General features: G+C 46.2%; 1 long non-coding RNA gene across 1 annotated transcript in view; it reads left to right on the top strand.

Annotated features, from left to right (window-relative positions):
* Positions 1-2,554: 2,554 nt before the first annotated feature.
* LOC108494735 overlaps positions 2,555-13,836 on the top strand; it is a 35,604-nt gene continuing 24,322 nt past the window's right edge. Inside the window, exons 1-2 of the long non-coding RNA XR_001873941.1 lie at positions 2,555-2,812; positions 6,297-6,353. This is a non-coding gene — a long non-coding RNA (uncharacterized LOC108494735). The remainder of the gene's footprint in view (positions 2,813-6,296; positions 6,354-13,836) is intronic.

Below are 13,836 nucleotides of genomic sequence, written 5' to 3'. Positions count from 1 at the left end.
TGTGGCCTTGAATGCCCTGCCTGGTTTTCCCTTCCCTTCTCCAGGAGCCAAGTGGAGGTAGCAGCGTGTTTTCCACTTGGAGCCGGGGCCCGTCTGAGCGCTGGGCCAAGGCTGTGCTCGGTAAATCCCCGTGCCAGGAGCTCCTGGGTATCTGGGCATGAAGGGAATGAGCAGTTGGGACTGGCAGCCGGCGGGTTTGCAATGTGCCTGCAGCGCCCGGGCTGGGGCACTCACAAGGAAAACGGATCCCGGGCATCCAGCAGCCTGGATTTGGGAGGAGGTGCTTTGTGGCACGGGCTGAGTACCTGCAGCAGTGCTGGCTGTGCCAGGAGGGCTGGCACGCTTGGTTTGGGTCGTGTGTTGCCGCCTCTCTGCCATCCCGGAGTCACAGCCACGATGCTCCCAAGGAGCTTCGTTTCCATCGGTTTGGCTCCTGCTCCTGGTGGCAATTCCAGCTCCAAGGATGCAGTGTTCATCCTCCTGGGCTGCAGGAATGGGGGGGAGTGGTGATGTGAGCGTGAAATTCTGTACTCAGAGGGTGCTGAGGCCCTGGCACAGGTTGCCCAGAGAAGCTGTGGCTGCCCCATCCCTGGAAGTGTCCTGGCACAGATTGGAACAACATGGGCTAGTGGAAGGTGCCCATGGCAGGGAAAGAGGTGATCTTTAAAGTCTCTTCCAACCCAAACCTTTCTGTGATTTTATGAATAAACGAGGGGTACAGAGATATCTAAAATCCCCACAACTCTTTGCTGAGAGTAAAGCCTTGTGTGTAAGCCTTGGACCCCTCAGTTCAGAGCTTTAGGATAATTCCTCTCAGTTGTGCATGACATGCACTGTCCACCTGCTTTCCATGGCTCGGGCTCAATAAACACCTGATAGTTTTAGTTCTTGGCACAGCCAAGAAAAGTGTCTGAGAGACGGCCCAGAGGAGATAATATTCCAATTTAGCTGCCTCTTAGGAAAGTCCCCTGTTAGGGACTTTCCTGACCAAACAAAATCTTTGGGATATGAACTGGAAAAGTCTTTTGGTGGGTGCATTTGGGTTTAATTAGCTGGCCGTGGCTGCCTCTGCAAATCCACACAAAACTTTCTCTGGGGGTTTCCAAAACCTCTTCAAACTGTCTACGCTAGAAATACAGCAGGGCTTGGTTTTCCCATGTAGTTTTGGGATTTTCCTTTCATGATTTTGAATGAAATCAGGATGACTGGGGATGTGTGGCCAAGGAAACTATTTTTTAAGGAAATTACATCACTGGGTTGCACTTTGGAGCAAAGGACCCGCAGTGGTTCTGCAACACATTAGTGTGAACATATTCCCACTGTGCACTGTCAAAACTTGCAGTCTAAATTGGGTCTGTATTCTGAAGATCTGGGCCATTTGGAATTCAGGGATTTAATGTCTTCCATGGTTTTGTCGTGTTCAAATCAGGACCCACAGCCCTGTAAAGTCTGGGGTTACTCAGACACTGAGGTCGTGACAGAGCTTTAACCTATTTTAAAATTTAGAGCTATATTCATTATCTTAGGGGGCAATGTCCCATCCAGTTGGGGTTGTGATTAGACAATATTGTGGCTTTCCTTATTTCCCTTTGATTCCCACACTTGGTGTTTCTCTGAAGGCTGTGACGGGGCAGAGACTTCCCAACAAAAAGGCTCCATTTCTGGTCCTGTTGTGGAGGAGAATTGAGACGTGAGAGCTCAGAGTAACCCCCGGGAAAAAACTGGAAAGCTTGAAATGCAATGAAAAGCTTTAAAACTAACCCATGCAGTTTTGCAGAATTGCTTTCCCTCGGCGGCCCTCGTGAGTTTGGGGAGGAGGGGGGGTCTGAAGGCTCGGGCACAGCAATGGTGTAAATTGCAAATTGAAGTGCCAAAACCAGTCTGGCCTGTGCAGGTCACTGGAGTAGACACAGCTCTTGCCTGAAAGCATTTGTAATCTAAAACCCTGTGCTATTCCCATTGGAGGTAATGACAAAACTCCATGTGATTGCAAACGGAACAGGATTAGACCTTAACTAAATAAAAGGACCTTTTTTTTTCCCCTCCTTTTTTTTTTTTTTCTCCCCCCTTTTTTTTCTTTTTGTGGTCACCAGATACTCGTTACCCACGACACATTCAAACAGCTTTTGTTCAGGGATCTTAACAACCGAATTTAGTCTGGAATAAAAACTTCTTTCCTCACTTTAAGGCAGGTTTGGAAAGACAAGATTTGAAAAGAGAATTCCCATCTGTTATTGAAGCATTTAATCATTCTTTAAAAGCCAGCACAGTTTTATTTTCTCTGGGGAGCGAGCAGCATTAGCTGAGGCATAAAGCAAACTACACCAAGTGTAGAAAAAACTCACCCTGATGTCCTGTTTGACAAACTGACCTGCGGGTCACAACCTGAGTTTATTGATCTGTGGGGCCTTGTCTGGGTGTCGGGCATGTTTTCTGGACTTTGGTTTCAGCTGCATTCCTGACTTCTGAAAGAGTAGGGGGTGTGGATTTCTACTAGGAGTAACCACTGGGAAGGAAGTAATGTTCATTAAGTGTGCAGGCAGTGCAGGACTAAGCATGCTCAGTGAAAAAGCTTTTTCTCCTTTGCCTGTCAAGCCCCAGGTTTGAACTCATTCCAGAATGCCGGATTTACTTTTCTTGGGGAAGAAACAGTACCTGCCTGGGCTGCATTTTTTCCTTCCCTCCTCAGAAGACTGGAAACAATATTCTTTTGATGCCGGGTGCGCTCCCAGTAACGTGCCTGCCTGCAAGTGGGAATCTTGCCCTGGAGAAGGAGACAAACTTTGGTACCTGTGAAACGAAGACTCCTTAGGTCAGTAAGAGGCTCAGAGGGACTTTGCGAGCAGCTCTTGGCTTTTTAACCACAGCTTTTGTCCCTGCTCTCTCCTCTCTCCCTTCCCATCCTCAGCCAGGGCTGAACTTTTTCCCCCAAAAGTTTAGCAGCTTTCTGGTTGTTCCTTCTCTGTGCTAAGGTAAAACTTGGTTTAAGTGAAACCAGCCTGAGATTGCTCAGCTTAAAAACCTGAGTTGCTGGGAGCGTGGAGGTTTATTTTCTTTACTTTTTCCTCTTCTATTTTCTTTTCTTTCTCCTTTTTTTTTTTAGTGGTTCCTATAAATGCAAGCCTGTGCTTCCAGCTTGTGTTTTAAAAGCCTGTTCCCCCTTCTCTCTCCCCGCCCTCTCCCTTAGAGCTGAAAATGAGACTCGTTCTTGAATAATAAACTGTATGTTATCAAGCAAATCTTGTGGCTTGTTCATGTGATCGTTTCCAGCCCCAGCATCGATGGGGTTTTTTTGCCTTTTAATCCTTTTCCAGTCCTTTCTGGAAAAATGAATTGCAAAACTCTTAGCAGAGAGGTGAGAGAAAGCAATTTTACTTGATAACTAAATTTTACTTGATGGCTAAATTTTTCAGCTTTTAAATTTTTAAGTGCTCTCTACTTTGGGGGTTTAAAAGCATATTTAGAACTCCTGTCTCTCGAGGATTCAAAATATTCCCAACCTTGAAGTGGGGAAGGAAAATAATTCCCTTTTTTTTTGAGACTTTGTGCTGCCTAATGGAGATTTTTCTGAACACAGGCCAAATGGTCAAGAAACAAAATGCCCACTGAATAAGAAGTGAAATGGGCTCAAATAATTAGAAACTGCCTGTGGTTAATGATTGTTTGAAGTAGGTCAGAAACATTTGGCAGCTTCTGGTGTTAAATTTTGTCCTCTGCTATACTTTGGAATGGTCATACTGTTTGTCAGAAGTTAGGACTGAAGTTTGTGTATGCAAGGAGTAGGTACAGCCTCTGATATTCGAATTCTATGAACTTTAGAAACTGGAGATAATTGAAGAAATAACTTTGATGTGTGCCAATGTAAAATCCTTGCGTGTAACAGCTTTATATTTATATTTATTATTTGGTTCTTGTGAGCTGGAAGTTGACAAAGGATCTCAGGAGGAAAAAAGGGGGTAGCAGGTTAGTCCTGATTCATATTCAGAGGGTTGGAAGTGCAGAATATCTTTGCAAACTACACCAGTGGTGCTGCTGCTCAGCCCTCTCAGCTGGAAACTGTGCAGAAAACCCCCTCAGCTCCTCTTCTGTGCCAAGGAGCACAGAGAAGGGAGTGGGGTTTGTGGGATCCCACTGGGATTACCTGCCCTGTGTCCGTGGAGGGACAGGGAGCAGCCAGGCCAAGCAGAAGGAATCTGCAAATACCCAAAGCTCTCTGATCTTTCCCTCCATTTATCCCCCTGAGATCCAAGGAAGCTTTTGATGAGGGCAGGCTGGGCAATACCTTTGTGCTTTTCCTCCTCTTTGATTTAGGAACCTGGGGGGGGGGTTGTGGTGCTGCAGAGGGACACGGTGTGGCCACAGGGGTCTGTCCCCTCTGTGCCTCCCCCACCTCCATTTCCTCGGCTGGGAGATGGGGAGGCTCCTTTGTGAGGTACTTGGCGTATTTATGGAAGAAAAAAAAATGCCTTGTGCTTACAGAGGAGTGATAAATCCAGGCTGGAAAACTGCACCTCCTCTTTTGAGTTTGGAACATTAACTTTTGGAGGTTCCCCAGGTCCCCTCAGGGGATTTCTCCTCCATCCAATGGCAGTGGAAAGGCAAAGCATTGTCCTTCCCCGGGCACAAACAACGTGGCCTCCCCCATTGTTCATTTTCAGGTATCCATGCTGGAGGAATCCAGCTCTGTACAAACCCACCCCACGTGCAAAATAATAATCAGGGGCAGGAAATGTTTGGGGATTGTTCCATTTCCCCTCCTAAGGGTTGAGATTTCACAATTTACAGGCTTGCAGAAGTGGAAAACAGCTCTTAGTCCATGGAGCCCAGACTGTACCCACCCTACCTGTGATGTACAATTGTCATGTCCACTAAATAAATATCCCCCAGATTTTGGCCCATAAACTATTTAGCCTCATGCCCATCTTTATTTTCATCCTTTTATGTTTATATACGATCCTCATATCTATATATTTATCTGTATATAGAGATCTTCCTTCACCTTCCCAGGTATTCCCAAGGCAAGTCTACTCCTGTTCCGTGGTTGGATTTAAATCCTTCTGTATTTTTAAAACAAGAGAGGGGAATTCCACAGTTCCTGGAAAGGCCCAGGTCTTTCTAAGGTTTCATTTACCTCCAGAGTGGAGCAAGCCATGGCAAATGTGTGGAGCCTTGTTTTCTCTCTTTCATTTGTGTGCTGAATCCTAGTTTTTTTTGGAAAAACTTAAAATGTGTGTCTCCTGAGCTCCACGTGTGATTTTGCTCTTTGAAATGGAGATCTGGGTTCTGAAACCGGCCCTAATCCATAGGCAGGGGTGAAACTGGGATGGAGGAAGCAGGATGGGAGGAATGGGTTGGATCCCATCACCTGGAGCCACCTTTGCTGTGAGGCTGTTCCTGCCCTGGGATGTGCAGAGCAGGAGCCCAGGGGGGTTTTGGGAGAGTTCATCCAGGCAGCTTCCTTGTTTCAGTGCTTACATATCTCTTTTTTTTGGAGATGGTGATTGCTCAGAGCCTTTGGAATATCAGGATGTCAAGACCCATCTGAAACACCCTGGCTAAGCCCCTGGGAAAAGGGAGCCAGCTGGTCCAGCCCCCACATGGGTGTATCTCTGATGGGTCATTCTTGACCTACAGATGCTAAATGTGATCTGTGCAGATAAAGTCCCCTTGTGATTGTTGGAATGTCCTCCAAAAGTGGGCAGGGAAGTGTAAAACGAGCAGGGGATGATTTATTTTGGAGAGAGCTGCGCTGGATGACATTGAAGGCACTGATGTCAGAATGCCCAACTGGATTTTTTCATGTCTGGCACACAGAAAGTGCAAGGCAAAAACTGATAATGGGACCTCAGGCTGTATTTTAGGGCATCACAGGCAGCACTGTGCATTATCACCCTGGGCTTTTGTCCTTGGGAAGAGCCAAGGAACAGCAGGGCAAGTCACTGCAGGCTGTTCTGTCTAATGTTTGACCAGGATCATGTGCCTCCAAACACTCCTGGGAAACATCTTGGATGTGTCTCTCTGCCCGTTTTCCCTGTCCCCAAGACTAGCACATGGAATTAGTTGCAGGGAATGAGCCATGTAGGAGCTGGAAGCCTGTGGTCTGCCTGAAATCATCTTTACAAGTTCATGGTAAAACACTTTCCCTCAAAGTGCTGACTTTACTCTAATTTTTCCCAAAAGGCAGAGAGTTGCTGCAGGTGTTGCTGCATCATTTGAGACGTGGGACAGTGACTGTAAGCAAAAGACAACCCTCCAGTGCAGCACTGGTATTAATGGTGAATTAATTTATTTTACAGGTAGCAGAGGAAATGAAAGCAATTCTATTTACCATATTGCTCACAGACTCCACAAATGTAAGTACAAATACAGTTATTTTGCCATAGGTGGAAGTGTGAGTCTAATGATCAAAGCACAATGCAGATACAAATGTTGTGTGGGTTTTAAAACAAACAAACAAACAAGGAGGTCAGGGGAAAGGTACTTATTTGACATTTTCTTGCTGGCTTTGCAGAAAATCAGGGTTCATTTGGATTTAGATCCTGCTGCTTTTGGGCCAGAGTTGTCTCTGGAGAAGTCTGGGAGGGACAGAAGAGGAGAAAAGCTTTTAGCTCTGTCTGTTGAGAAACCTCCTGGGTAGCAATTTCAAAAACTCCTGCGGGACTGAGAAGTTAAACTCCTATTTTTAGAAGTATTGGGGGAGCTTAAATCAGGCTTTAAAGCTTTCAGGAACCTGGAAAGGCAGGTGGGAACCCTGTGGGATCTGTGAAGTGTCTGCACAGGTTATGTGCCTCACTTTGAGAGTTAATACTTAACTCACCACAGGGACATTTAGTAAAAACCACTCGACTCCTGCATGAATCTTCATATATCCACGTCCTTATAAATCTTATATCTCCTCCTTTCAGAGGAACTGGGATTCATAAATGCTAAAACCCGACTTTAAGGTTCTCAACGGATGTAAGTGATTTTTTTGAATATATTATCCACTGCATTTAAAATCACAAGTGAGAGTAATGAAAGCAACACACACATGAATGTCTGTTGGTGCCTCCTGGACTTGTTTCTGAGTTCACTGAAGTTCAGGGGATTTTTTTTTTTTTTGGTTTGAGGCAGCCACTTGAGAGGCTGCAAAATTCAAGCCGAAGTTTGGTGCAGGTTCTGCTCGCTTGGAAAAAGTTTTTAGAGTTGCAACCTGGGCCAGGGTTCAGCCTCTGGGTCTCCCTCCCGGGCAGGGATGCAAAGGGACAGAATTTTCTGCCTCGATATGCAAATTCCCCATAGAAATGGGGCTTTTCTGAGTCGCCTCTTGGGGTTCAGGTGGTTGAAAAAACGAGCTTTGTGTTCCCAAGGCAGCAGGGACTGGGGTTTCTCCAAAGTGCCTTTGTCTGGGGATATGCAAAGCCATCAATGCGTCATTCTTTCTGCTTCAGCTGTTAGAGACTCCCATCTTCTCTATTGATTTTACCCAGAATTCTTCCTGCCCTTGAAGGTGTGACCTGTACCTCAGGCTAATTTATTTCTGTCATGGCTGCAGCATATTTTAGAGGGCAGAGGGGGTAGGAGAGAGAACAATGAATTCAACATGGAATATAAATCCCAAGTCTGTAGCCTTCAGACATTCCAGTACATCCCCTGCTCCATTCTCCCCTTTGGCATTCTGCACGGTCTTGGATTAAAAAAGGGGGGAGGGAAAAAAAAAAAAGGGGGGCAGGCATTTGTATAACTAATCAGGTGAGCCATTCTGGGTAATCCCTTTGGTCACACATCCTGCCATGTATATTAAAATTTGCTGGGCTTCCAAACCGTTTGCGACGACGTCCCAGTTTGTGAGCCCAGCTGCAAAGTCTCACCTTGATGGCCCAGAAGTGTCTCGGATCTGAGCACTGAAAATTTGTGTTGTGGGATGTGGATGGACAAAGGCTTCAGTTTTGTGCTGAGAACTCATTTTGGGCCCCGGCTGTGGGGAGTGTGATGGATTATTTTTCTTTTATTCCATTTTATCTTTTGTTGCGTCACATATTCTTTCCTGCTCGGTTTTTATAGACTTAAATATAAACTTGGGTGATGTGTAAGCACAGAAGTTTGAACTCCACAAAGCACCTGGCCCCTCTCATTATTCTGCTGAACTCACTGGGGTTTGCTCTCATGACCTTTCCCTCCTGCCCCAGGATTTCCCTGGGGAAAAACGTGTTGCTTCCACGTTCCCCTGGAGAAACGGGGTGGCCTGGGCTGTGGAAAACTCTGCTGGAAAACTTTGTTGGACTGGTACTGTGTCCTTGGGATGCCTGGTGTTTTATGGACTCCTTCCTCCCACCTAGCCTGCGTTTTTGACCAAATTGGAGGCACAAAGCAGTGACCCCTGGATCACCAATGGGATGATGGTGATGTTGGGGTTGGGGCTCGTTGAGTTCTGCAGCAGAGCAGAGGCAGCTTTCAGGAGTTCACAAAAAAGCAAAGTCACTGCTTTGCTTGGAAATTTAGGGCTCATTCTTCAGGACTGTTGACCCAGGAGTACCTGGGCTGGGGTCACTGCTGTGGGTCAGGGCAGAGAGGCTGGGAAGGTCAGGCTTCAGAGGGATGCCCAGAGCTCTGGACCTGAAGTGTGAGAGATTTCCAGGTGATTTGCTGGGAGCTGCTGCCACAGAAAGCACTAAATTAGCCTGGGATGACTGAGTTCAGTGAAACTTCAACCAGTCTGCCCTGAATTCAGAGTTTACAGTTAAATCTTGTTACTTGCCGTGTGATTTGTTTTCTGAGTGGGTTTGTGCTGTGCAGCCATAAATGTTTGTTTTCCTTCCCCCAAAGATTTTTGTGCAGGGAATCACTCAGAGACATTTCTGTAGAGGGGAAAAGTAGAACAGAAGGTATCAATTCAGAGTGGAAATGAGAATAAAAATAAGGTTTATGATTTCTTCAAGGGGCAAAGAGATGTTGTACCATAGGCAATTAAATGGTCCATTGGTGTCTTTTCCCACCTTCACTTTCTTCGTTGTGGCAAAGATACATAAATATATATTTGTATGTGACCTCCACCAAGATACTGGTTATTCTCAGGGAACAAAGCAGCCAGGGCTGGGCATTCAAGCATGTAGTCTCCTTGTATCTTGGCATCTTTGTGTTTATGGGTCTCACTCTTTTCACTTTGCCCCCAACAGCAATAAAGTCAAACAAGATCCGGTCTTTTCAGAGCATTGCCACTCTCCTAAAACAGAGGGAGGGAGGGAGGGAGGGAAAGGCAGTCCCAGCACAGAAAAGACCCCGTGCTTCTGTAAATTATTTCTTGGACCTCCAAGGAAAACCTGAAGGAGAGGGGGAGAAAGGCCAACATTTGACTGATACCTGGTACCAGCTCCCCTTGAGATCCAGCTCTTCACCTGGGATCCGATTTGTCTCTCTCTGATAACACCAATCCTGGCTAGAACCCACCTCATGGGGTTTTTTTGGGAGCACATCGCTGGAGAAGAGTTGCCCAAAATGTCTTTTCCCCAGTTTTTCCATGGGGGTCCCATGTTTAGTTGAAATGGGAAAATATTGGGTGATTTATAACTCAGAGGGAAACCTGAAGATCTTGGTGTTTGTTTCTTCCACTCTCCTGTCACCACTACCAAAATATTTTTGTGGTTTAGGTGTAAATTGATGTGAGTAGCTTGGTGGCTTTTGTGTATCCCTGTATTTTTTTGTGCATCCCTGTGTATTTTGTGCAAGAAACCCAGGTTTTGGCAGAGCTCTTCAGCTCCCAGTGCAGAGGGTGTCGTGGGACAGCAGGAAGGTTCCTGCTCTGGGCACTTTGGCTCCTTCTGAGTCTCAGTTTCACCTTCACATCGTTATGGCCTTTCCTTTAATTTGCCTTTTCTCCCTGCCGTGTGGGATGGCCCCCACTGGATGGGTTTGGAAATTCAGAAGGAAAAATACAACAATTAAAACTGCCCTCAAGTGCCTTCCTGAGGAGCTGCTGGGCTTGGGTTTGTTTTAGACCCCTCAGCGTGTCTGAATCCAGTTTACATTTGCTCCATGTCCTGTTGCTGTCCCAGAAGTCTTAGAAATAAGTCCTAGAAAAATGGATTTTTCATCCTTTGCTCTCTGTCCCACAGAGGTATCTGTGTGCTCACTTTTAACCTCAGTGTCAGTGATGGGAGAAACGAGTCCCAGGGCTGATGGCAGGAGCTGAGAGTTCCAGCACTGCAGAGAAATGCTGGAGATAAGATGCACAAGGTGTAGAGGGAGATTTTTAGCAGTGAAAAGCATTCCAGTAATGCAGCTGAGAGGTTATTATTTAATATCTCCCAAACCAAAAACATCTCTCAAGTTTTCTGGCGTGGAAAGGGAGAACCACCCACAGCTGGGTCTGAGAAGGGATGGTTGCAAAATAATTTAATCTGTGAGATGGCCTCTCGTGTGCTCCCCAGATGTCCCATCCCATATGTCTGTCCTGTTAGGCTGATTATGGAATACATGCATTTATAGCTCAGAGCAAAGGGAGGATTGATTTCTTTCTAGAGTGGTGTGGATGTCGCTGTGTTCAAGATAATTAGACATTAGAACTGAGCTGAAAGGGAGCATTATTGCACATGGAGATGTAAAGAACTGTGGGCTTGTCTACACTGGGATGGGCAGAAGTTAATTCATATTAAACTGGTGATGAATGGATAAAATGCATTAAACTGCACTGAGCCCCTTTGTGGTCACTCTTGTTCATGGTGGAAAGTGATTTTGTTTCAATTTGACTCGCTTCCAAACTAAATTTAGTGAAATCTAATTCAGGCCACTCTGATTGTGAAGTGAACCATCTAAACAGGGATTTAAGTAGTGCTCGACTAACTTGCCTCAAAAATTAACATGGTTTGATTATTCTGAGTGCTCTGGTGTAGACATTCTGTGCTTTGTCCACTTTTCATTTTATTATTCACTCCTTGTAGTATTTGGATTTTTTGCCTTTAAGGCTGAGCTCCAAGACAGTGTGCTAATTTCAGCTTTCATAAAATAAAAAAGGCATGATTTGTTGCACAGAACATCTTGGAGAATGTTAACCCCAAAGGTGTCAATGTGTAAATTCAAGTAATTTTAGACTAATTTTCAAGGTGTGCTTTTGAAAGTTGGGGTTTGTTAATGCTGAAGATGATTCTGTATCCTGGGGGAGTGATGGATATTGAATTTTAGTCGGTGTCATAACTGGAAATCTGATCTCTGTAAAGTCGAGCTCAGGGCTTAGCACTGAATTTTTCCATACAAAGAGGGAAAACAGCTTGGCTGAGGGATATCCATGGGATGAAATTCGGTTGAGTGTGACTTTTGGACTTAGAGAATCATGGAATGATTTGGGTTGGAAGGGACATCAAAGATCATCCCATTCCACCCCCTGCCATGGGCAGGGACACCTTCCACTAGCCCAGGTTGCTCCAAACCCCATCCAACCTGGCCTTGGACACTTCCATGGATGGACACAACCTGTCCAAGTCCGGCTGAAACTCCCACAGATGAGCACAGGCAGGGAATTCAGGTCAGTGTGTTTGGAAGCTCAGCCTAAATGTAAAAATCTGGGTCAGACCGTGTGGCTGAATGTGAAAACAAGCTCAGTTCTACTCCGAGTACAGCTCTGGGGCTGCAGAGAGCAGGTGAGATGGAGCCATGAACACTCACCCTGAGATTTAGAGGCCCCTTGAACCCAACTCACGGGTGACAGCACAGACTGAAGGCACCCAGGACGTGGTGATGAGAGTTCCTTGGTTCCTTAAACCAGAGAAATGTGTAAACCTATGTGACTGACACCGAAAACTTTGCTATTAGTCTGTTTAGAAGTGGAGGTATTTGACAGACCTGTGTTGGGTGGAGGCATAATAATTTTATATAGATTGGGACCAAGGAAAACAGGAGCCTGTTGGGTTTCACTTCCACTTGTGTTGCTGGATTCCTCTGTAAGCTGGAGGGGCAAGTAATTTAAGAGCTCTGTGTGTCTCAGTTTCTTCACCTGTTAGTTGGGGGAATTACTTCACAGGTGACTGGTAGTATCATTATAATGATACTTGCAATGAGCTTTCATATGCTGGGTAGAAGAGTGGGAGCGTTAACATGTACAAGAGAAAAAGAAAAAAGTAGGTTAGCCTGTCTGAGCTTGTCATGCTTCTCCTGTGTCAGCAAACTCGGGGAGACAAGAGAAAGGAGAGGAAGAGAGATCAAAAGAATACATTAAATTAAAAAGTAAACAGAGAAAGTTAAACTTGAAGCAGAGAGGAAGGAGTTGCACGGGGCCTGTTCTGGGCTTGGCTGCATTAATCTCCCTTCCCCGTCGCGGGCCAGGATGTTTGTCATCAACAACCAACCTCCAAAAATCACCCTGTGTCCTCCCTTTAGGGACTCCCTAAAGCACAGGCTGCACCTGGAGCAGCTAATGCTGAACTTCAACGCTGAGCTTGAACTAATGCAAGGCTCACATTGGACTTTACATGTTCTCCCTTCTCTCACAGACACTAGAGTTAATTCACCTCTCCGTGCCTGCAGTGGTGCTCCTCCAAAGGCTGCTGCAGCCACACAAAGCAGCAGTGCTGGCAAACAGCTTTCAGAGCCTGCTTTTCTCCCCTCCCTCTCTGTTGGGGTGGGAGCAAGAGGTGTCTGTGCAGGACAGTTGCTTCCCCTGGGCTTTGTCAGCACCTCTGCCCCGGGCTGGGCTGGCTGCACCACTGCACCACTGCTCCCTCAGCTGCCAGGGCAAGGAGGCAGCTCTGCCCAAGTGTTTCAGACCACATTGGACAAGGCTTGGAGCGGCCTGCTCCAGGGAAAAGTGCCCCTGCCCGTGGCAATTTGTCAGAACCCAAAGATCTTTAAGGTCCCTCCCAACCCAAACCCTCCTGTGATTCTGTGACCAGAAGTAGTTTTGAGCTGTTGGTTGTGTTCTGTTGAGTTTAATCTGTTCTGTCTGTTCGTGAAATAGGCCAAGGAATCTTTATATGCACATCTATAATATGGTAAGTTTTCCATATAAAATAGGTTGAGAAGAACAAAAAGCACATGGGGGGGAAAATTCCTGACAGTCAATATCTGAAGGGTTAGTTATATTTTTACAGAATTATAGGTCAAACACTAGGCTGCCAAAAGCAATCATACCAGCTGTAATCTTCTTTAACTGTATCCAGTCAGAAAAGATGAAAAATTGTTTTTCTGCCTTTGAAGAATGGAAATATCTTTTCCCATATCCACTCTGACCTGTTTTACTGTAACAGATTCTGGATCCACTCAGCTAAATCATCATAAGCAGGGTGTGATGGAAACAAATTGCACCACAAAGCTTATCCTAAAACTCTGCCTTTTGCACCTTCAGCAGCTGGGTAGTTTTTGAAGAAAAAGTGCTCAATTTGCATCCTTAAGCCTCCTCCATCTGCCTTATCTGTGGCAAAGCTGGGCTACTTGGAACCGTGGGCCGTGCTGTATAATCTTATTTTTACACATGGTCAGGCTGTTTTACTGTGTGTCATCTGAAATGCAGCCTTCCTTTTTGGAAAGCCACAGAGCGACCACGAGCTTCCCCCGAGGTGCCCCGAGAACAGGGAGCTTTTCAAACGGCCCCGACGAGTAAAAATAAGAGGGGTTAGAACGTGGCAGCAACAGAAAACAAAAAGGGGGGGATGGGATCTCTCAGGGCCTGTCCCCCGGCCAACTGAGCTGGTAGAACACCTGTGGTGGGGTAGCAAGACCCTGAGAGAGGCAAAGCAGCTGCTTGAACGGGATGAGGTTCAACCAGGCCAAGTGCCGGGTCCTGCACTTTGGCCACAACAACCCCCGGCAGGGCTACCGGCTCGGACAGAGGGGCTGGAGAGCAGCCAGGCAGGAAGGGAGCTGGGAGTG

Source organism: Lepidothrix coronata, unplaced genomic scaffold (assembly GCF_001604755.1).
Source record: "Lepidothrix coronata isolate B3197 unplaced genomic scaffold, Lepidothrix_coronata-1.0 Scaffold27, whole genome shotgun sequence".
In the NCBI taxonomy this organism is placed as follows: Eukaryota; Metazoa; Chordata; class Aves; order Passeriformes; family Pipridae; genus Lepidothrix; species Lepidothrix coronata.
This window is presented reverse-complemented; position numbering and strand designations above follow the sequence as displayed.